General features: G+C 56.5%; 1 protein-coding gene across 2 annotated transcripts in view; it reads left to right on the top strand.

The window, feature by feature from the left end:
- Positions 1–23,161, top strand: part of LOC138581126 (uncharacterized) — a 250,266-nt gene that overhangs the window by 36,046 nt on the left and 191,059 nt on the right. The window lies entirely within an intron of this gene.

Genomic DNA, 23,161 nt, shown 5'->3' with positions numbered 1-23,161 from the left:
TCCTCTTGCTCTGCTCCAGCCCCACATTACACATCTACCACATTACCATTACATATTCGAACATATTGTTTTAACAACCAGGCTTATGTGCAGTGCTTAATTAGTGGGGGAGGGGTGGGGGGGGCTTGCCAGGGCTCGGCCCCGACACTTATTTCTGAGCCGCCCCATACACTTATTTTGTAGCCCAGCATGATTTTGTTGTGGTGTTTTGGCAACTTTATTATTTTATCTCACAGTCAGTCATAGTCACATCACAACCAACAACAGCGTGCCCTGGCCAGGGTCTCTGCATGCTGGGCTGGCTCATTGTTATTCACAAACCTAATAACCCAGGTTGGCAGGGCAGGACTATTTATGTATTTTCATGAAAAACAATGAGACGCAAGGTGACAATCCTGGGCACGGATGCTGGCCATGTCCACACACTGCTCTACTCAGCCTGCATGACATTGCGACACATTTTCTAGTGTTATAACCACCAGGGTGGGTGGACAACGACAGGACAGTCACCAGCCCCAACAGAGGGGCAAAGTTAGTGAAAAGTAGGGTGACCCGATTTTTTTTTTTAAACCAGGACAGGCCATATACATAAAAGTAGGACTAACGTAAATAAAAAAAAATATATATATATAGTCCTACTTCTATGTCGCTGGCCTGTTGCGGGGCTGGAGGGGCGCAGAGGGGGTGTGCTCACATGCACACCCCTCTTATTGGAGGAAAGTGGCCGCGGAGGTCAAGGGAGAGGAAATTGGGGCGTGAGATGCTTTTCACGCCCCCATTCGCGCATTTAAAGTTGCGCCGGGACCCGATTTCGGGATTTCGAAATCGGGTCCCGGCACAAACAGGGACCTTGGGCACCCACCCTTGCAAACCCTAGACAGGGTTTGCAAAATGAAAAAACTCCCGGGACCCCGGGACAGGGGGTGATTTCCCCAGACTGTCCCGGGAAAACCCGGACGTCTGGTCACTCTAGTGAAAAGACACATGTCGAACAGGAGGGCCAGGCATGAGTGGCAACCTATGCTTCATGATCTTGCTGCAGTGTTTGACAGGCAACGCGTCAGTCCTGTTATGATTTTGCCTGCATTCGTCCATCAATTTTCCATAGGGGGAAAACGTTTGCTCTTTTTTCATGTGGTTCGATGGTTGACCTGCTCCACTTGACACCGATGGGATTAGATCAAAATGTTAACGATGATGTGTTTTAAAGAAACATTTAAACATTTCTTTTATTTCAAGACATAACTAACATGCCATGTGGATTTCACCCTCAATGAACCAGTGGGAGTTTGAACTTTAACCCCAAATATGTTGACACCGTATGGAGCAGACGCGTGACACTGTATGGAGCAACAGTGGGTGGTGTTAACAGTGGACGGGGAGTTTCCAATTCCCCATCCAAGAAAATATTTGGTCCCTGGCACTTATTTTCTTACAAATGAAGCACTGCTTATATATACACCAAAGGTAAATGAGTCATTTATGTGTGGGAAAAATAAAAAAAATAATTTCTCGTTCACAAAACTCTACCTGGCAAGGCATCAGCAGAGACACGACCCTTCCTACTCCAGTCCTCCCTATTCCAGTCCTCTCACAAGCAGGCGACCCAGCCACTACTGCAGAGGCTTCAACCACAGTCACAAGTGATGAACATCGCCCTCATAAGTATTGTACTAAATTCTGTATCTTGACTGGGTGCTTTACATTTTCTTCAATTTGGTTTCTCCCATAATCCGATATAGTAGAACGGCATACAGACATTTTCATTTATCTATTTAAATGTTTTGTACCTCTCCAGCTGCGCTTATTTATTTATTTTAATTTTTGTTATTTATTTGCATTTTTGAAGCACTCACACATCCCGGGTGCATCGAGGCACTGTTACAGCAATATGTCTTAGTTGTGCATTTATAACGTGTTTAATACCCAGAGGTTTCGAAGCGTGGACCCAGGGATCGAACCTGTGTTGCTTCGTGTCGTCTTGTTTCCAAGGCGAGCACGTTGCCGCTGAACTATCCTCCCGGGACAAGCTTAATGAGCAGTGACTTCAGAACTCCCGTCCAAGTCCTCCCATCATGATGGTGATCATGCAGAAAGATAGTGGAGTGATCTGCCACGCCAGGGCTGCAGACAGGAGTATTGTGAGGTTCAATGGAAAGGAGTTTATTTTAGGGACCTTGCCACATTTACTAGGGATGCAGTGTTGCTAAGAATTGATAGTGATTTATGAGGAAAGACTTTGCGTGGAGGTTTGATCTCAGAGCTCTTTTCAATGGTGATTTCTAGGAGGGCCCTTTGCTCCGTGTCCAGGATATTCTACAGCTCCGAGTCCAGAGCACTGATAGAACTCACCCGGTGTTTCCTACAGTCGTATTTACTTCGGGCAACCAGTTTCCCTGTGCCTGGTATAGTAAGGAACCACTTCTGTTATACTATTTGTGGTTTTGTGTCATTCCTAAGCATCTACTCTGACCACACAGCATGCATCTGGTGATTATTCAAACACTGTGTGCAGTCTCCACAATTAATCCAGACAGTTAAGAATTAACTTTGCACCTGGAAAGGGGTCCCAGGATAAGGAACGAGAAAAGAACAGTCTTGAAGGGTAGAGACTCAGGTTATGTGCAAAGCCACCCAGCTGAGGTCCAGCACAGACCCAGTTTAAGTACCAATGAGTCACATAAAAGGGCTCAGACTGTCACCTGGCCGGTATTTTCTAGAGGTGGCTGCCATTTTTATGTGCAAGCCTGGTAAAATGTTCGCCAACCTATAATAGCGGGTATGCTATGCCTTTGAAAGAAAAATGAAAATAAAATAAATATATACACTGAATCCCCTCCACGGCACGCGCGGGTATCTATGCTAACTCTCAAACTAAACCCCGAAAATAATGGCAGCATATTAATCCCATCGCAAAACACAAAGGAAGTGTGCACTCATTAATTGCTGAATGCCAACAGCTGCCCCGTCCAGAACTGCAAAGCAATCACAAATGTCTGCTAAATCCGGACTGAGTGCAAGACAGAGGGACCCAGACTAACGTCATAAGTGGGTCAGACAGGTGCACAGTGGACCTGCTTATGTTTTCACTTAGACAAGAAAGCCTAAAATATTTATATACAACTCTACACCGGATTGTCACAGTGCAGAGTATTAGTGACATCACTACTCACCAACATTTAGTGAAGACGTCTCCGACGGGCACAGCTAAGTGCTTCTCAGGTGATGGAGCAGACGAAAACAGAGGTTACATCAACATACACAGAACATTTCAAGTCTAGACCTAGACTCCATAGGAATTACACAAAGTACAGAAGTTGCAAGAACGGGGTCATGTTGTTTTAATCATTCAATGCAGGGATGCTTAAAAAACATCTTGGGACATTTGCCTAATGTACATCTATGCATTATCCCCTAAAATCTCACCCTAACAGCTTGGGGTGGAATTTTGTTTGGGAGCACTTCATCTAGACCCAAGCAGGGACTTCAACATAAGAATGAAGTGGGGGCAGGAGGGTGGGCATGGAAATTATGTTACCATCTTTGGAAGTTTCATGCTAGTGAGCCAGGACTTCATGCCGGATTCCTCCAGCATCTAAACGCTGCAATGGCAGGTGTTGCAATTACAAAATGTATTGATACTGAATTTATCAACCTGGGAAGGATGAGGGGCAGCATGACCACTGCCACGATTCTAACTTGCAAAGTGCAGGCTGAGCCTGAGTTAGCATGTCACCTTGCAGCTGCTTCAAAGTGCTTTCTGAGAGATGGAAAAACCATTATGTACTCAGGGCGCCACCCGGACTCCCTTGACACAGATTGGTAGCAATTACTTGATTCTCTTCTGCTTTTCACAAACGAGAAGGAGGCACAATGGGCCTCATTAGGACCCTGGCGGAGAGGGTGTTACGCCAGCGTAGTGCATGGCGTACCTCTCCGCCATACTACGAGTTCCCGTAGCGCCATGGAGGTTTTCTCCGCCTGGTTTTACCAGCCGGAGAAAACCATGGCGCTACGGGACCTCGTTGTTAATTACGCCACCGTATTTTACGGTGGCGTAATTAACTCCTTCCCCACTCCCATTATACCCTATGGGGCGAAAATGGGAATGGGGAAGGGCAGAATGGGGATTGGGGATTTACCGCTCCGCCGAGGTCGGAATGGGGCGGTAAATCCGCCAACCCCCATGGCGCTATCGGCGGCTTTCCGCCATGCTTCGCGGTGCATTTAGCACCGCGAAGTCCGCCTGGGTCGTAATGAGGCCCAATGTGATTATGCTTCCATTAAAGGTTGCATGACTTCTCAAAGGGAATACACATGTATATTTATTATTTATTTATTTGTATATGGTTAAAGATAACCTTTACAACATTTCCAGATGAAAAAAATTCAATTTTAAAAAACGTGTACATAAAAGATATTAGATAATAAAATAGTAAATAATTACAAAAAATAAGCAAAACCAGAACAATCACACTTAAAAGAAAATAACTCAGAACATATGAGCAATCTACAATAATTACTTAAGGAAAAAAGGGAAAATGCACTAAATACTTAGAGGCCGATTCATGGAATAATTAGCGCGGCGCAAGTGGGCAAAAACGTGCGAATCGCAGTGGAATAGCGAAAATCGCAGTGCAAGTGCGAAAATCGCACGAAAAGCAGCGCACATCGATTCATGGAAGTCCGTGCACCAGAAAACCAGCGGATGTGCGATAAAAAAGAGCGCGGCGCACGTTGGCGCACAGGCCATCTAACAGCGTGCGCCAGGTCACAGCGAAAATCGCACAGGCCACAGCGAAATTCGCACATAGCGCGGCGCACGCAACAAAAGTAGGCGGAACACGGGCGTAACACTCGGAATGGGGAACAACTTGCCAAAACGTGGGCGTCACGGGGGAAGTACAGGGCACAAGTGCGCGGAACACCCACACGCTCGCCTACAACACGTATTCATGGAATAGAATAGGGCAAAAAAGCGCACGCTCAAACCAGCGCACAGGTACAAACACGACCGCCACAAGAAAGCAGGCGGTAGCGTCTCTGCGGCTGTAAGAAATGTGCGCCAAAAGGTGCGCCAACAAATAGCACCTATATACTGCCATGATGAATGTCCTATACTGTGGCCCTCCAGGACAAATGACGTGCAAAGGGGTACCCACAAACACGGACACCCGCTGACAAAAAAATACTTGTGCGTGTATACCGGGGTGCGCGGGAATTTCCACACGCGATTTCAGCATGGTACGTGTATTTCAGGGGTGCGCGGGAAGTTCCACACGCGATTTCAGCATGGTACGTGTATTTCAGGGGTGCGCGGGAAGTTCCACACGCGATTTCAGCAGGGTACGTGTATTTCAGGGGTGCGCGGGAATTTCCACACGCGATTTCAGCAGGGTACGTGTATTTCAGGGGTGCGCGGGAAGTTCCACACACGATTGGCCCAGTGCGAGCAGGGTACGTGTATTTCAGGGGTGCGCGGGAATTTCCACACGCGATTTCAGCAGGGTACATGTATTTCAGGGGTGCGCGGGAAGTTCCACACGCGATTGGCCCAGTGCGAGCAGGGTACGTGTATTTCAGGGGTGCGCGGGAAGTTCCACACGCGATTGGCCCAGTGCGAGCAGGGTACGTGTATTTCAGGGGTGCGCGGGAAGTTCCACACGCGATTTCAGCAGGGTACGTGTATTTCAGGGGTGCGCGGGAAGTTCCACACGCGATTGGCCCAGTGCGAGCAGGATACGTGTATTTCAGGGGTGCGCGGGAAGTTCCACACGCGATTTCAGCAGGTTACGTGTATTTCAGGGGTGCGCGGGAAGTTCCTCACGTGATTTCAGCAGGGTACGTGTATTTCAGGGGTGCGCGGGAAGTTCCACACGCGATTGGCCCAGTGCGAGCAGGGTACGTGTATTTCAGGGGTGCGCGGGAAGTTCCACATGCGATTGGCCCAGTGCGAGCAGGGTACGTGTATTTCAGGGGTGCGCGGGAAGTTCCACACGCGATTGGCCCAGTGCGAGCAGGGTACGTGTATTTCAGGGTTGCGCGGGAAGTTCCACACGCAATAGTCCCAGTGCGAGCAGGGTACGTGTATTTCAGGGGTGCGCGGGAAGTTCCACACGCGATTGGCCCAGTGCGAGCAGGGTACGTGTATTTCAGGGGTGCGCGGGTAGTTCCACACGCGATAGTCCCAGTGCGAGCAGGGTATGTGTATTTCAGGGGTGCGCGGGAAGTTCCACACGCGATTGGCCCAGTGCGAGCAGGGTACGTGTATTTCAGGGGTGCGCGGGAAGTTGCACACGCGATACCAGCAGGGAATGTGTATTTCAGGGGTTCTGGGGAGTACTACACGTGAATTGGCCGTGTGGGTCCAACCAGGTGTACGCTCCACAACCTCCACGGCCCCTGCAGGCAGCCCACACCATGGGGGATTACCCTGCACCCCTGCTCATGTCCCGCAGGCAGCCCATCCACCATGGGAATGCCCCCCAGCCAACCCACATGTCACCTTGCACTACTGATCAACAATGCATGTCTCCCACCACCCCCACCCCCCAGCAGTGCAGGGGCAGCCTCCACCAGGCCCCCACTCATGTCTCCCACCACCCCCACCCCCCAGCATCCAGGGTCACCCTCCACCAGGCACCCACTCATGTCTCCCACCACCCCCACCCCCCAGCCACCAGGGGCAGCCTCCACCAGGCACCCACTCATGTCTCCCACCACCCCCACCCCCCAGCATCCAGGGTCACCCTCCACCAGGCACCCACTCATGTCTCCCACCACCCCCACCCCCCAGCCACCAGGGGCAGCCTCCACCAGGCCCCCACTCATGTCTCCCACCACCCCCACCCCCCTGCCACCATGGGCAGACTCCACCAGGCCCCCACTCATGTCTCCCACCACCCCCACCCCCCTGCCACCATGGGCAGACTCCACCAGGCCCCCACTCATGTCTCCCACCACCCCCACCCCCCAGCATCCAGGGTCAACCTCCACCAGGCCCCCACCCATGTCTCCCACCACCCCCACACCCCAGCAGTGCAGGGGCAGCCTCCAGCAGGCCCCCACTCATGTCCCCCTGCACCCCCACCCCCTGCCACCATGGGCATCCTCCACCAGGCCCCCACTCATGTCTCCCACCACCCCCACCCCCCTGCCACCATGGGCAGACTCCACCAGGCCCCCACTCATGTCTCCCACCACCCCCACCCCCCTGCCACCATGGGCAGACTCCACCAGGCCCCCACTCATGTCTCCCACCACCCCCACCCCCCAGCATCCAGGGTCACCCTCCACCAGGCCCCCACCCATGTCTCCCACCACCCCCACACCCCAGCAGTGCAGGGGCAGCCTCCAGCAGGAACCCACTCATGTCCCCCTGCACCCCCACCCCCCCACCCCCCTGCCACCATGGGCATCCTCCACCAGGCCCCCACTCATGTCTCCCACCACCCCCACCCCCCTGCCACCAGGGGCAGCCCCCACCAGGCCCCCACCCATGTCTCCCACCACCCCCACCCCCCAGCAGTGCAGGGGCAGCCTCCACCAGGCCCCCACCCATGTCTCCCACCACCCCCACACCCCAGCAGTGCAGGGGCAGCCTCCAGCAGGCCCCCATTCATGTCCCCCTGCACCCCCACCCCCCTGCCACCATGGGCATCCTCCACCAGGCCCCCACTCATGTCTCCCACCACCCCCACCCCCCAGCAGTGCAGGGGCAGCCTCCAACAGGCCCCCACCCATGTCTCCCACCACCCCACCCCCCAGCAGTGCAGGGGCAGCCTCCACCAGGCCCCCACTCATGTCTCCCACCACCCCCACCCCCCAGCATCCAGGGTCACCCTCCACCAGGCCCCCACTCATGTCTCCCACCACCCCCACCCCCCAGCAGTGCAGGGGCAGCCTCCACCAGGCCCCCACTCATGTCTCCCACCACCCCCACCCCCCTGCCACCATGGGCAGCCTCCACCAGGCACCCACTCTTGTCTCCCACCACCCCCACCCCCCAGCAGTGCAGGGGCAGCCTCCACCAGGCCCCCACTCATGTCCCCCTGCACCCCCACCCCCCAGCATCCAGGGTCACCCTCCACCAGGCCCCCACTCATGTCTCCCACCACCCCCACCCCCCAGCAGTGCAGGGGCAGCCTCCACCAGGCCCCCACTCATGTCCCCCTGCACCCCCACCCCCCAGCATCCAGGGTCACCCTCCACCAGGCCCCCACTCATGTCTCCCACCACCCCCACCCCCCAGCAGTGCAGGGGCAGCCTCCACCAGGCCCCCACTCATGCCTCCCACCACCCCCACCCCCCTGCCACCATGGGCAGACTCCACCAGGGTCACCCTCCACCAGGCCCCCACCCATGTCTCCCACCACCCCCACACCCCAGCAGTGCAGGGGCAGCCTCCAGCAGGCCCCCACTCATGTCCCCCTGCACCCCCACCCCCTGCCACCATGGGCATCCTCCACCAGGCCCCCACTCATGTCTCCCACCACCCCCACCCCCCAGCAGTGCAGGGGCAGCATCCACCAGGCCCCCACTCATCCAGGGTCACCCTCCACCAGGCCCCCACTCATGTCTCCCACCACCCCCACCACTCAGCAGTGCAGGGGCAGCCTCCACCAGGCCCCCACTCATGTCTCCCACCACCCCCACCCCCCTGCCACCATGGGCAGCCTCCACCAGGCACCCACTCATGTCTCCCACCACCCCCACCCCCCAGCAGTGCAGGGGCAGCCTCCACCAGGCCCCCACTCATGTCCCCCTGCACCCCCACCCCCCAGCATCCAGGGTCACCCTCCACCAGGCCCCCACTCATGTCTCCCACCACCCCCACCCCCCAGCAGTGCAGGGGCAGCCTCCACCAGGCCCCCACTCATGTCCCCCTGCACCCCCACCCCCCAGCATCCAGGGTCACCCTCCACCAGGCCCCCACTCATGTCTCCCACCACCCCCACCCCCCAGCAGTGCAGGGGCAGCCTCCACCTGGCCCCCACTCATGTCTCCCACCACCCCCACCCCCCTGCCACCATGGGCAGACTCCACCAGGCCCCCACTCATGTCTCCCACCACCCTCACCCCCCTGCCACCATGGGCAGACTCCACCAGGCCCCCACTCATGTCTCCCACCACCCCCACCCCCCAGCATCCAGGGTCACCCTCCACCAGGCCCCCACCCATGTCTCCCACCACCCCCACACCCCAGCAGTGCAGGGGCAGCCTCCAGCAGGCCCCCACTCATGTCCCCCTGCACCCCCACCCCCCTGCCACCATGGGCATCCTCCACCAGGCCCCCACTCATGTCTCCCACAACCCCCACCCCCCAGCAGTGCAGGGGCAGCCTCCACCAGGCACCCACTCATGTCCCCCTGCACCCCCACCCCCCAGCATCCAGGGTCACCCTCCACCAGGCCCCCACTCATGTCTCCCACCACCCCCACCCCCCAGCAGTGCAGGGGCAGCCTCCACCAGGCCCCCACTCATGTCTCCCACCACCCCCACCCCCCTGCCACCATGGGCAGACTCCACCAGGCCCCCACTCATGTCTCCCACCACCCCCACCCCCCTGCCACCATGGGCAGACTCCACCAGGCCCCCACTCATGTCTCCCACCACCCCCACCCCCTGCCACCATGGGCAGACTCCACCAGGCCCCCACTCATGTCTCCCACCACCCCCACCCCCCTGCCACCATGGGCAGACTCCACCAGGCCCCCACTCATGTCTCCCACCACCCCCACCCCCCTGCCACCAGGGGCAGCCTCCACCAGGCCCCCACTCATGTCTCCCACCACCCCCACCCCCCAGCAGTGCAGGGGCAGCCTCCACCAGGCCCCCACTTATGTCCCCCTGCACCCCCAACCCCCAGCATCCAGGGTCACCCTCCACCAGGCCCCCACTCATGTCTCCCACCACCCCCACCCCCCAGCAGTGCAGGGGCAGCCTCCACCAGGCCCCCACTCATGTCTCCCACCACCCCCACCCCCCTGCCACCATGGGCAGACTCCACCAGGCCCCCACTCATGTCTCCCACCACCCCCACCCCCCTGCCACCATGGGAAGACTCCACCAGGCCCCCACTCATGTCTCCCACCACCCCCACCCCCCTGCCACCATGGGCAGACTCCACCAGGCCCCCACTCATGTCTCCCACCACCCCCACCCCCCAGCCACCAGGGGCAGCCTCCACCAGGCCCCCACTCATGTCTCCCACCACCCCCACCCCCCAGCAGTGCAGGGGCAGCCTCCACCAGGCCCCCACCCATGTCTCCCACCACCCCCACCCCCCAGCCACCAGGGGCAGCCTCCACCAGGCCCCCACTCATGTCTCCCACCACCCCCACCCCCCTGCCACCATGGGCAGCCCCCACCAGGTCCTCACAATCCCCAATCATGTGCGTAATGGTCAGCCTCCACAGCCAAAAAGCCCTACCAAGTAACCCATTCACCCACATGGAAATGGAAATCACATGTTACACCCCCAATGTTCATTAAGCTAATGAACCCATGTCCGTCACACACAATGGTTGCAATTGAATGGGAAAACACACAACATGACATGCATGAAACCAATGAGATGATACCACACAGTGAAGTATGCTAACAAAATTGTATTTAAAACAATAAAGAATGCTAAAGAAAGAAAACTAACTACAATGTGAATGTGAAAAAAAAGAGCTGCATGTCCGTATAAAAACACAAAACTGCAAATCAGAATCCAAAAAAATTATGTCCAAAGTCAAATGTAAAAAAATCTCCATGCAAAAAAGAACTATGTACAAAACTAACAAGGGTCCATGAGCCCAAATGAACAAAGGAAACCTACTAAAAAACCTACCTAAAAATCAACTATATACAAAAAGTGGAGCAGTGTCCGTCGACTCCAAATCATAATAAGAAAGAAAGGAAACCTAAAACTAAAGAACTATATACAAAGGCGGCGGGCAAGTCCAGCGGCTCACTCCGTGGTGTCCCGGGCCAGGGCATCATCAAACTCCTGTTCGATGTCCCGGAGGCGGTCCAGTTCCATGGCCCCGAGGGTCCGCAGGGACAACGGCGTGTCCTCCTCCAACCCCCTGCAGATTGCCTCGAGGCACTCGGCCCGCCTCAGGGCCCTCCGCATGGAGTTCTCCGCCCTGACCATTGTGAGCCGCGCCTCTTCCGCCCGCCGCCGCTCCGCACCTATGGCGTGGCCCAACCGCTGCCACACGGAAGACACTCTCTGTCCTGGGTCCCCCTGCCCTCCGGCCGATGCCTGCCCCTCCGATGTCGAAAGCCCTGAGCCTTCATGTCTCCCACCATGTTGCTGCTGCTGCTGCTCTGCCTCTGCCCGTGCACTGCCTCCTGCTGCCTGCACATCCTCCGCCGGCTGGGGTGCACTTGTTGATGTGGCCACCCCTGCTGGACCTCCGACTCCCGACTGTGGCAGGGATGCCTCCTCCACCAGCCTGGCCGGACCGTCAGAGGCAGCTCCACAGGGCACCCAGGTGACTGATGGGTGGGAAGATGGCACAGAGGACGACTGGCGCGTAGGGGGTCCAGTTGAGGAGGGGGTCGGAGCAAGCCCCATCAGACAGAGGAATCCGGCCTGGGTGACCTGTCCCAGCAGGCTGACGTGGTCAACGAGCCATTCGAGATGACGTGCAGTCTCTCCATGAAAAGACTGCAGGTCACCTCGCATGGCCCGTTGACGCAACGCCACACCAGCCAGGACAGGCTCAACCCGGACCTGGATGGCCACGTCCGCAGGCAGAGGAAGGCCAGTTGACGTCAGCTCATCCCCTGCCTGAAAACGGGTCTGGACGTAGGCATCCCTGCTGGTGCAAGATGATGCAAGGACAGGATCGGGGACAGGATTGCACACAGGCACCTCCGCGGCCGCCTGTGCTGCCTCCTGTCCCTGGTCCTGGACTGCACCACTAGCACCAGTGGGATCTCCACCTCCAGACCCCGTCTCTGGTGCTTGCACGGCCCCCTCCTCCACCAAACCCCCCACCAACCTGGATGACTCCGTGCCATCTTCCCCTGTTGGGCCCTGTGGGGTCCCAGCTGCCCCTTCTGCTGCCGAGGAGTCCAACTGCAACCTCCGCCTCTTGGACCTCCTCCCGGCAGCTGCGGCCTGGGACGCGGCACCGGACTCCTCACTCCCCGACGAGATGACAACATGGGAGGGGAGCCGGGCCTTGCGTCTCCAGCTGGCGGTCGGATCCCCGCCGCTGTGCTCCACAGCACCTTCTCCGCCCTCTTCATCAGTTGACGCTGCAGACAGGGAGAAACAAAACACAGGCATCAGGGCACTGTACAATGGACACATACACGCATGACAGTTGCACATGAGTGGCATTGGCAAACCTCAGACATGTCATCACAATCCCCAACACACATGTCATTGCAACTCGCACACATGAGCCATACCACAGCCATATCGCAACTGCCACCACCATCCCTACACATACAACAGCATCAGCAGCCAAAGGGGAGCCAGACATCACATGCAACACAGGAAGTGCACCACACATGTACACACACCACCACACTTGCATGCATGTCTACACCTCTGCCAAGTGTCGCACTGTTCAGACGGGCATCCATGTCACATCTGCCAATCAGGCTTCCACATACCGCTGTCACATGCATCCATGTTGCATCACTGTTGCACCCTTGACAAATACACACACATGCACATGTACACAGTGCTCATACATGCAGCCGAAAACAACATACATGCCTGACATCACGGACATGTCTACTTACATACACATTCATCCAAACATGTGTGCACGCACAACTGCATTTGCCATGCAAGCCCACACACACAAGCACCATCCATGTCTCACACATTACAGCCCTCGCATGTGTCAGACCCACGGCCCTGTACACCCCCACCCATACTCGACCCCATACAAACAGATGTGCAACCGGCACAATGCCGAATAATCACCACACGCACTGCTCACAATCAGGATGCATGTACACTCACCGCTCGACTCCAGACGGGTCTGCTTCTCTAGGACCTGGACGTGGAGAGCTGGGGATATGCGTTCCAGGACCCCCATCTGTTCTTCCGACAAGTGGCCCCGGCGCCCCTTGGCATCCGCTGCCTTCAAGAGGCGCCGGGCCTTGTTCAGGGTCCTGGACCTGAAGTCCTCCCAGCGCTTCCTGACATGTTGTAAGTCCCGGACTGCCACCCCCTCCGCGTTGATGGCAGTCACGATGTCAGTCCAGATCCGAGTCCGTCCTTCCTTGTCGTTGCGGGAACTTCCGAAGAGGGCATCATTCTGCCCCAGGACTTGCTCCACCAGGACACCAACTTCGGTGGCACTGAAGCTGGTGCCCCTCTGCCTCTCTGGCCGGGGGTTGCCAGTGGTCACAGATGGTGTTTGCCCCGACATGACAACCCCAGAGGCAGGAGTGGGTGGGCAACTGGGTCCTGGGGCTGGGCTGTGGAGCGATGGAATTCCAGTCGGGAGTCTTCGGTTCCAGCAGGGGTGGTCACAGCAACAGCACCCCTGGCTGATGTGCAGGCAGCAAATGGCAGTGCACGTGGGCAGCAGGCAGTCAGGCAGCAGCAGATGGCAGGTGGGAGCGTGCTCGGGGCTCTGGGGGGCAGTAGTTCGGCCTTCTGGGCAGGAGCGTGGTCTTCCGTGTGCTTACGCGTGGCCAGCTTGGTACGGAGTGATTTGGCACGTGAAAATCCTGCACGTCAGCGTGAAAACCGAGGAAAGGCCCTTAGCGCGTAAGCGCGTCAGCACGCATACGCGAATCTATCGGACCAAAGGCCTTCAGCGCGTAAGCGCGTCTGTGACGTGACCCGCACAGGTGTTTCCCACACAGCACGTGATGACAGAGCACACGTGGAAAGACTGCACGTCAGAGTGTCATCGCGTGTAATTGGACAGCACGTCAGAGTCTCATTGCGTGTAATTGGACAGCACGTCAGAGTCTCATCGCGTGTAATTGGACAGCACGGCAGAGTCTCATCGCGTGTAATTGGACAGTACGTCAGGGTGTCATCGCGTGTAATTGGACAAAAGTGCGCGTACACGCGATTGGCCTATGTACGTGTATATCAGGTGTGCGCGGACACTTACACACGCAAGTACGTCAGCGCACCTGTATCCCGGTGTGCGCGGGAATTTCCACACGCTATTGGACTGGGTACTGGATTTCAGGGGTGCGCGGGTCACACGCTCGCCTACAACACGCGCAACGCATTAATTTGCACGCTAAAAAAATAACAAGCTCATACCCAGGATGAACATACCGTTCCTAGCCGCAGTGGGCGTGGCCTACCAAAGGAGGAGGAGGAGGATAGTCAGGGCCAGAATATTCACACCCAGAACCAGCCTTTTCGGGATGCCTGATGACCAGGTGCATGGGAGGTACAGGTTTCCACCACACATCATACTGGACCTGGTGAGTGAGTGGGAGGATGACCTCACATCACCCACCCTGTGCTCTAAAGCACTCAGCCCCTGGAGAAGGTCCTCAATGTACTGCACTTCTTAGCCACTGGATCATTTCAGCGGACAAGTGCCATTGTGGGTGGTGTATCACAGGCCACCCAGTCACGCTGCCTACACCAGGTCTTGAACATCATCACTGCACGCCCATCAGTCCGCAGGCACATATACCTGCCCAGAACCCCTGCAGAAAGGCATGCTGCCGCCCTGGATTTCTACGCTGTGGCACGATTCCCCAAAGTGCTAGGTGCCATTGACTGCACCCATGTGGCTCTACGTCTCCCCAGGGCATCTGAGCACATCTATAGGAACCGCAAGCACTGGCATTCCATCAACGTGCAGGTAGTATGTAATGCCAAGGGAATCATCACCTCAGTATATGCCAACTATCCCGGGTCAACCCACAACAGCTTCATTTACCGAATGTCCACCCTAAGCCGGGACCTAGAAGCTGGGCGGCATGGCGATACATGGCTGCTTGGTGAGTATGAATGCCACTGCACATGTATGCATGTCAGATACTGAGCAAGGTCACAACCCCACCAATGATACCAATCACCACCTCCACAGGGGACAGTGCCTACCCTCTCAGCCCCCACATGATGAGGCCAATTCGGAAGCCCACCACGCCACCCCAGGTAAGATATAACACAGCCCACATTACAACCCGGGGCATAGTGGAGCGCACATTCGGAGTGCTGAAGTCACGCTTTCGCTCCCTTGACCGTTCTGGCAGGCAGCTGTTGTACGCTCCCCCAGTAGTGTGCAGGATCATAGTGGCAGCATGTGTCCTGCACAACGTTGCAACACGCCAGGGCCTGGCCGTGGACATGGTGGTGCCCCCACATCCCCAACCACATGCACAGCCGCTGCGCATGGGAGGGGAAAGGGCACGGGGGGAGGCAGCCCGTACACAGCTAGTGGCTAATTACTTCACATAGAAATCACACCCCTGTGGAGTGCACACTGGCCTGGCACATTCCATCTGACAATCAATGATGACTCAACCTGACACTGATCCTGAATGTCTGGAGAAAGAACCGTGAAAACCATATCAGCCTGAGATTGTTCACCTGGAAGTGTCACAATGTGTGCATCCCTACCCACACAGACACCACCAATGCAGTTTTGTGAAGTTACACATTCAAGCAGCTAAAATGAATACCCACTTGCAAAATGCAACAAGAGGACAGTGCCATGTCAGCCAACCCCAGCACCGCCACACCACACACCGTGCCATGTCATGCTATTTGCAGGTAAACAAAGGTAAACAAAGTAATCCCCACAACATGACACTAGTGTCACAATGTACAGTGTCCCTATTAGAAACTTGCAACACCTGAAATGCTCACAGTAATGCCGGACCAACAACAAACTTGAGCACGTACTACCATTAACATGACATCACTAATGTTAAATATTAGTAGTCTCACCACCTGGAAATGCCTGCACTCCCACCACTACCAACTGTGCAGTGTTGGCGCCATGTAGAGTTGTAGGTGCACTGCTGCCAACATGGACCACATCTCCAGACTAGAGGTCCTTGTGTAGACATGAGGAAGGGACCTGCAAATTGGGAGGTAGACACAGAAGATGAGTTGCACATCAATGCAACATGCAGTGTACAACACAACAGCAATATGCACTAGGAATGTATACACAGTATTGACTACAGACTGCCCAAACAGCTCATGGGAGTCCAACGTCACTGTGTAATTCACTGTCACTTGGGCACACCCTTTGCAAGCCCATGGGAACGGGAAGCAGGAGGGGTGTGTGTGACTCAAACCCAAGCATCTGAACCAAATACATTACAAGCCTGCATGTTCCCAGCCACAATGCAGCGTATGCCCACAGGAACCACGGAAGCCAACAAATCGTCCCAAAAAAATTGGGAATAAAATAAATAAAAATAAAAATAAAAATAAAAAATAAATAAAAAATGGCCATTGAAGGGCCCGGGGGGTTTGGGGAGGCCACCCAGGAGGTCCGAGGACAGGATGCACACCAGAACCCACCTGCGTGGATCCTGGGAAAAAAAACACCTCCATGGGCTCATGGCCCACACGGCTACCCTATTGTGGGAGTATCACTGCTGTCGCTATTATCACCCTGTGCAGCTGCATCCGGAGGTGGTTGCACTATGGGAGGCAGCCCACGCAAGGCCCTAGTCTGCTCCTCCATGGCTGCAAGCATGCGGGTGTGGTAGGTCTGGTTCTGGAGGATGAGTGTGCAGAGGTCCCCATGCAACAACTCACGGGATGCCCGGACCTCCGCCCTCGTTGCCTGCATCTCAGCTGAGAGCGTACGGGTGAGACGCTCCAGCTGCTGTTCTGTCCTTTGGTGTGTTGAAGCCTCAAGCTCAACAAGAGTCGTCCTGAGGTGAAGGAGCTCCTGCCTCAGGGCTTCCCTGTGGCCCTGGGACTCAATGGAGATGGCCTCCTGCAGAGTCGCCAGTGCCGCCCGCCTGTCCCTGTTGGACCCCAACATGTCCTCCCTGTGTGACTGGCAGATGGAGTCGGTTGCCTGCTCTAGTCCCTCCATCAGCCTTTCAGGGGGGACAATGGAAGTGGCCACCCTATCCATGGCCTGAGCCATCATCTCGGATGATGCTGCCTGTTGGGTTGCCATACCGTAAATGGATTGCTCCCATGCGGTATTGCCAGGTGGCGTACGGCCACCACGTCGGCGGGCACCACACCTGTCTGGGGCAAGGCGAACTGCGCCTTGCTGTGCCGGCACTGCCTGAGGCTGCAGGACTGCATTCCCCCTCTGATCTGCTGGCCCAGGAACAGGATCAGATGTCGCGGAGTGTGACCCTGCATCCGTAACCACCAAAGGCGTAGCTGCCAACACTGACATCCCCATTGAGGGTTCTGACCCTGGTGCAGGTGGGTGAGACAGAACAGAATCCCTCCCTGGAACACTCACCTGCGACGGCACGTAGGTCTCATCCGAATCAACACCTGAGACAGCTCGGGGGAGGTGCAGCCAGAGAAACCCCTTGTCACCCACCACCACACCACGTCCCTCACTGGTGGTTGGTCGGCCCTCGGACCCCTCCTGGGTCTGCACCATCTCCACAACCCCAGCAGTATCAGGTGCGTCTTCCCCTGCAAAGACATAAAAACAAAGAAATGGAAACAGGCATTAGCACCATGGCACACAATGAGGGCTGAGAAGCAAGAGAACCAGTACTTGTTTGACACATGTCCCACATGACTAAAACCCTCCCATGCATGCACCCTCACTGCGTATGAAGGGCAGGCAAATGGCACACACTGATGACACCAAGATGGAAGATGAACACATTTTCTGCATGCTGCTTGGCAGTGGCATCACACATTGGCCTGTGATTGGCAGGTGAAACACACATGCCATCACACAGATGGCATGTACCATTGCTATTGAGTGAAGATGGAGAGGAGGGCAGCACCTATTCATTCAGTCCAGTTCCCGCATGTAATAGCTTTTCTGATTCAAACAGGTCAGATTCTTCACCTGGAGCTGCCAGTCCGAAATGGTGCAATTGCACAGGGACATGTTTGAACAAATGATATCCATGTAACAAAGTCACTCCACTTTACCATAGCCATGTCAGACATGTGACTAGAGGACTGCGACATGCCTAGTAAAAGTGGTGGAATGCAAACAATCTGACTAAATGAACAGTGAAAAATCAAGCAACAATGTTGTGGCAAGGTGACACTTCAAGGGCAACTTGCGTGCTGTTGGGCTAGATGTCTACTGTTGGCAGAAGGGATACTGCTATGGCCAAATGCAGCTGCGCAGGACGTATTGCATGAAGCACATGGCTGACCCATTCGACTCAGGTGCACACACTCTCACCTGTCACACAAACAGAAGCCCTCACACACACCATGCACATGGATGACACACACATGCATGTGCACTCACCGGACAATGCCTCGTAATCAGCCAAATCTCCCACACCTTGGATCTGTTCCTCCGTGACGTAGGTCCCAGCGACTGACTCATGTGGAGTGAGTTCCATGTCTACTACTGGAGACCCACCTCCAGTCACTAGAGTTGCGGCATGACTTGAGGCCAGCTTACTCTTTGCCCTGCGCTTTAGGTCATTCCAGCGCTTATAGCAATCATTGGCTGTGCGCCTCACGATTCCAAGGGCACTTACGATGTCCGCAACGGTCTGCCAGTGTGCCTGGCATTGTGCAGGTGTGGTCTTGGATCCTGCAACAATGACCATCTCGTTGTCATGTGCGGACACATACTCAACAAGTGCATTCAGTTCGTCATCCGTGAAGCTGGGCTTCCTGGATGGGCCGGACTGTGTAGCCGTGTCTGGGGCATCAGCCTGTGCCGGACGAGCACTCTTCCTCTTCCGCTTGGAAGGTGGTGGTGATCCTGAGTGTCCTGCGCCGCTCTGGACACTAGGGGCAGGAGCTCTGGTGGACTCTGTATCAGGAGTGTGGGATTGCACACTCAGCATGGGAGTTGGTGCAGGCATTGGCTCTAGTGTGATGGTGTCAGGGGGAATGTCAGCAGCATGGACTAGGACCGACACTGTCCGGGCTGGGTGTGTGAGGGCTGGGGTGGATGGAGCCGCAGCTGCCCCTGCAGCCTCTCCGCCCTGCCTACTTGGTGCAGCAGATGACCTTGCTGCCCCAGATGCACGTGGCATGGTGACATCAACGTGCACCAGCGCACGTGTCATAGGCCTGCTGACCTGGAAGTCAGCCATGGAGTCAGCCAGGTCTGGTGCCACAGTGGGCTGGTCCAACAAGGGCTGAGCATGGATGGTGTCAGCCACATCAGCCTCAACGGGAGGGGGGGGGATTATGGGTGCCCTTGACTGGTCCTCCACACATGGGGGGACAGGCTCACCCTGCAAGTAACGACCACGTCCCCTACCGGATCCACCACGGCCACCACTTGTGGCTCTTCCACCTTTGCCACCCTTACGGAATCCTCGCCTCCCAGCCATGGCACTGATGTTAATGTGCGTATGGGAGTGGGTGTAAAATATTGTCCTGGGCAATTGGGGGTCAAAGGGGTTGGGTACCAGATGGTAATTGTACCCTAGTGCTCTTGCAAGGCTGATTGTAACCCCTGGGGAAAGATGACGGGTCACGCTACGCACAGGAGCCCCAAAAAAGGGAGATGACGTGCACGCAACCCCTCCTAGACCACGTGTGCAGAAAGAAAAACCTGCACTACGCTGTGGCACCCAGTAACACAAGAATGAACGTATGCGTGTCACACGCAGCCTAGAATGACCTCTGAAGGGGTAGGCTACACACGGGGCAAGCACAGATGTTAGATACGTGCGTGACTCACCGTCTGCCAGGTAAAAGAGCGTGAAAAAGGAGCGCGTTTGGTTGGCAACACCCCCGCCAAAAGAAGATTTGTACGCTGTCTGAGGAGACAGGACAACAGTAGTAGGGAACACTGTTTGAGGGAACAGGCCCAGGTAAAACAGTAAAAGTGAAAAAAGAGAAAAAGCTGTCAGAGGTAACAGGGAATACGAACTTGAAACGCTGTGAAGTAAATCGCGTGTGAAACGACAAGAAGTACAGAATTCACCCACTCGCTCTCCACGAAAAGCACGTACAAGGAAATGGTGTTCTACGCGTACCTTTTATACAGGCCCACACGTCCAGCGTCACTTACGCGGCGTGTACCCGCTAGGGCCATTTCCACCAATTACACGCTTTGTCACTTCTGCGTGTAGGGCCATTTCCACCAATCACACGCGATGACACACTGACGTGCAGTCTTCCCACGTGTGCTCTGTCATCACGTGCTGTGTGGGAAACACCCGTGCGTGTCACGTCACAGACGCGCTTACGCGCTGAGGGCCTTTGGTCCAATAGAATCGCGTATGCGTGCTGACGCGCTTACGCGCTAAGGGCCTTTCCTCGGTTTTCACGCTGACGTGCAGGATTTTCACGTGCCAAATCACTCCGTACCAAGCTGGCCACGCGTAAGCACACGGAAGACCACGCTCCTTCCCAGAAGGCCGAACTACTGCCCCCCAGAGCCCCGAGCGCGCTCCCAACTGCCATCTGCTGCTGCCTGACTGCCTGCTGCCCACGTGCACTGCCATTTGCTGCCTGCACATCAGCCAGGGGTGCTGTTGCTGTGACCACCCCTGCTGGAACCGAAGACTCCCGACTGGAATTCCATCGCTCCACAGCCCAGCCCCAGGACCCAGTTGCCCACCCACTCCTGCCTCTGGGGTTGTCATGTCGGGGCAAACACCATCTGTGACCACTGGCAACCCCCGGCCAGAGAGGCAGAGGGGCACCAGCTTCAGTGCCACCGAAGTTGGTGTCCTGGTGGAGCAAGTCCTGGGGCAGTATGATGCCCTCTTCGGAAGTTCCCGCGCCGACAAGGAAGGACGGACTCGGATCTGGACTGACATCGTGACTGCCATCAACGTGGAGGGGGTGCCAGTCCGGGACTTACAACATGTCAGGAAGCGCTGGGAGGACTTCAGGTCCAGGACCCTGAACAAGGCCCGGCGCCTCTTGAAGGCAGCGGATGCCAAGGGGCACCGGGGCCACTTGTCGGAAGAACAGATGGGGGTCCTGGAACGCATATCCCCAGTGCTCCACGTCCAGGTCCTAGAGAAGCAGACCCGTCTGGAGTCGAGCGGTGAGTGTACATGCATCCTGATTGTGAGCAGTGCGTGTGGTGATTATTCGGCATTGTGCCGGTTGCACATCTGTTTGTATGGGGTCGAGTATGGGTGGGGGTGTACAGGGCCGTGGGTCTGACACATGTGAGGGCTGTAATGTGTGAGACATGGATGGTGCTTGTGTGTGTGGGCTTGCATGGCAAATGCAGTTGTGCGTGCACACATGTTTGGATGAATGTGTATGTAAGTAGACATGTCCGTGATGTCAGGCATGTATGTTGTTTTCGGCTGCATGTATGAGCACTGTGTACATGTGCATGTGTGTGTATTTGTCAAGGGTGCAACAGTGATGCAACATGGATGCATGTGACAGCGGTATGTGGAAGCCTGATTGGCAGATGTGACATGGATGCCCGTCTGAACAGTGCGACACTTGGCAGAGGTGTAGACATGCATGCAAGTGTGGTGGTGTGTGTACATGTGTGGTGCACTTCCTGTGTTGCATGTGATGTCTGGCTCCCCTTTGGCTGCTGATGCTGTTGTATGTGTAGGGATGGTGGTGGCAGTTGCGATATGGCTGTGGTACGGCTCATGTGTGCGAGTTGCAATGACATGTGTGTTGGGGATTGTGATGACATGTCTGAGGTTTGCCAATGCCACTCATGTGCAACTGTCATGCGTGTATGTGTCCATTGTACAGTGCCCTGATGCCTGTGTTTTGTTTCTCCCTGTCTGCAGCGTCAACTGATGAAGAGGGCGGAGAAGGTGCTGTGGAGCACAGCGGCGGGGATCCGATCACCAGCCGGAGACGCAAGGCCCGGCTCCCCTCCCGTGTTGTCATCTCGTCGGGGAGTGAGGAGTCCGGTGCCGCGTCCCAGGCCGCAGCTGCCGGGGGGAGGTCCAAGAGGCGGAGGTTGCAGTTGGACTCCTCGGCAGCAGAAGGGGCAGCTGGGACCCCACAGGGCCCAACAGGGGAAGATGGCACGGAGTCATCCAGGTTGGTGGGGGGTTTGGTGGAGGAGGAGGCCGTGCAAGCACCAGAGACGGGGTCTGGAGGTGGGGATCCCACTGGTGCTAGTGGTGCAGTCCAGGACCAGGGACAGGAGGCAGCACAGGCGGCCGCGGAGGTGCCTGTGTGCAATCCTGTCCCCGATCCTGTCCCTGCATCATCTTGCACCAGCAGGGATGCCTACGTCCAGACCCGTTTTCAGGCAGGGGATGAGCTGACGTCAACTGGCCTTCCTCTGCCTGCGGACGTGGCCATCCAGGTCCGGGTTGAGCCTGTCCTGGCTGGTGTGGCGTTGCGTCAACGGGCCATGCGAGGTGACCTGCAGTCTTTTCATGGAGAGACTGCACGTCATCTCGAATGGCTCGTTGACCACGTCAGCCTGCTGGGACAGGTCACCCAGGCCGGATTCCGCTGTCTGATGGGGCTTGCTTCGACCCCCTCCTCAACTGGACCCCCTACGCGCCAGTCGTCCTCTGTGCCATCTTCCCCCCCATCAGTCACCTGGGTGCCCTGTGGAGCTGCCTCTGACGGTGCGGCCAGGCTGGTGGAGGAGGCATCCCTGCCACAGTCGGGAGTCGGAGGTCCAGCAGGGGTGGCCACATCAACAAGTGCACCGCAGCCGGCGGAGGATTTGCAGGCAGCAGGAGGCAGTGCACGGGCAGAGGCAGAGCAGCAGCAGCAACATGGTGGGAGACATGAAGGCTCGGGGCTTTCGACATCGGAGGGGCAGGCATCGGCCGGAGGGCAGGGGGACCCAGGACAGAGAGTGTCTTCCGTGTGGCAGCGGTTGGGCCACGCCATAGGTGCGGAGCGGCGGCGGGCGGAAGAGGCGCGGCTCACAATGGTCAGGGCGGAGAACTCCATGCGGAGGGCCCTGAAGCGGGCCGAGTGCCTCGAGGCAATCCGCAGGGGGTTGGAGGAGGACACGGCGTCGTCCCTGCAGACCCTCGGGGCCATGGAACTGGACTGCCTCTGGGACATCGAACAGGAGTTCGATGATGCCCTAGCCCGGGACACCACGGAGTGAGCCGCTGGACTTGCCCGCCACCTTTGTATATAGTTCTTTAG

This window comes from Ambystoma mexicanum, chromosome 1p (genome assembly GCF_040938575.1).
Source record: "Ambystoma mexicanum isolate Mex_15411 chromosome 1p, UKY_AmexF1_1, whole genome shotgun sequence".
Taxonomy (NCBI): Eukaryota; Metazoa; Chordata; class Amphibia; order Caudata; family Ambystomatidae; genus Ambystoma; species Ambystoma mexicanum.
This window is presented reverse-complemented; position numbering and strand designations above follow the sequence as displayed.